Raw genomic sequence first — 1,839 nt, forward strand, 5'->3', positions numbered from 1 at the left:
TTCAGATTTGATGTGAGATTTACTTTTTGAACATGACTTGATAGGATATAGGAGAGCACTGGAAGCCTTCAGGAATGCAGGGCTCTCCATTTGTCCAGAGGACCACGATTGGGGATATGTTTGCCACCACAGTCATCAGGAAGGGAGCCGCTCGCAACTATGTTTTCAAGTTCATCTGCATTTAAACTTGTGAAGTCCCAATCTTTTGAGATGTGGATCTTTCCGCAGCTAGGGGACCTGAACTTATTCTCAGAGATGAATATGATGACTTGGCCAACGTGGAACCCTGTGTGCCCTGGGCTTCTCAAGGTAACATCACCACGATCCCTGTCTGAGCCTGTCAGCCGCGCAGTATTGGTGACAACATCTTGCTGGTCCGGATGACACGGAAAGGGCGGAGCCTCACCCGGATAAGAAAGCCATCCGTGCCACAACTCTACCATGGATTTGTTGGCACAAATAATGGCAGCCTCCAGTGCTTCAGAAGAGAGTTGCTCATATTCATCCGACACCATGTGGCCGCAAAGTGGGAATTCATCCACTTTAGCTTTCTTCCGTCCCAAGTCAAAGATGCGGGCACCACGGAAGAAACGAGACTTTGGGTATGGCTTGTTCTTACAATAGTGATAACACCGGGCGGGGCGGCGGCCCATGATGACAACTAGGATCGTCGATGGCACGCCAGAGGAAAAGAGACTCAAATTTTACTTTTAATGATGATTCTTAAACACTTCAACCTCCCTTGTAACCCACCACCCACCAGAGGTAGTGGAAAAGAAAGGATACAGGGGGTGGGGGGGAGTGGACCTGTTTAGAAAGGTTATTTGTAGCAACTCCCTCCTGTGTTGTCTGGAAATCAGCATTCAGTATACACGATAGCAGGCAGCAGCAGCTTGATCCACTCACAAACACCTTATGAATATACCAGCAGTCCAGTTCAGCAGAATCAGGTTAGCAACCGAGTGACATGACCTGGCAGAGACAGCCAAGCCTCAGTCTCTGCTCAAGTCAGCAAGAGGGACCGACAGAAACAACAGGAGAAGTTCTCAACTGTGCCTCTCCCAGGGTAGTGAAGATCAGTGAAGACAGGAGACCCACAAGCATTGCACAGCTGTACCAGCAAGCCAAGCTCTGTGTCCATCACTCAGTGGAGTCCTATTTATAACCTCCAAACATCACGTGTCCTCCACATGCTTTGCCAATCCGCCTTGGAAGCAGCAAGAACCTTCAGTATACCACCAGAAGTTTTTTGGTGTGTTTCCCTCTATGGAGTCCCAACAAATGCGGCTCAACTACGCAATGTAAGGCAGAACAATACATGCATGTTGTTAGCAAAGAATCCTTCATCATTTGTTCTTTCATGTGCTCGCTTTATCAGAACATCCTCTCTCCTGTGTCTGCTTAGGCAAAATGTTCCTTCACAAGTCTGCCTTAGTTTTTCCACACTCATGTCTACTTTAAGGAAACATTCCTTCACATGTTTGCCCCAGCAAAACACCATCCAACCAATTTTCCCAAAGAACCCTTAAGCTTTACATTCATTCTGTAGATTTTGTGTTTTGATTATTATGTGGCAAAAGAATTTTATTTTCTGGTCCAATTTAATTGATGTTCTGTAAGCTTCTTGTATGTTTATAGGTATCTTTTTCTTTAGATTGGGAGAAATTTTCTTTTATGATTTTGTTGAAAATATTTTCTGGTCTTTGGAGCTGGGATTCTTCACCTTGTTCTATTCCTATTCTTCTTAGATTGGGTCTCTCCATGGTATCCCAGATTTCCTGAATGCTTTGTGTCAGGAATTTTTTAGATTTATATTTTCTTTGACTGATAGATTAGTTT

General features: G+C 44.7%; 1 pseudogene; it reads right to left on the reverse strand.

Moving 5' to 3' along the window:
• Window positions 1-68: 68 nt before the first annotated feature.
• LOC116889826 lies at window positions 69-689 on the reverse strand (annotated as a pseudogene).
• Between the last annotated feature and the right edge of the window lie 1,150 nt (window positions 690-1,839).

The sequence above is a fragment of the Rattus rattus genome, unplaced genomic scaffold (assembly GCF_011064425.1).
Source record: "Rattus rattus isolate New Zealand unplaced genomic scaffold, Rrattus_CSIRO_v1 flattened_line_222365, whole genome shotgun sequence".
NCBI lineage: Eukaryota > Metazoa > Chordata > Mammalia > Rodentia > Muridae > Rattus > Rattus rattus.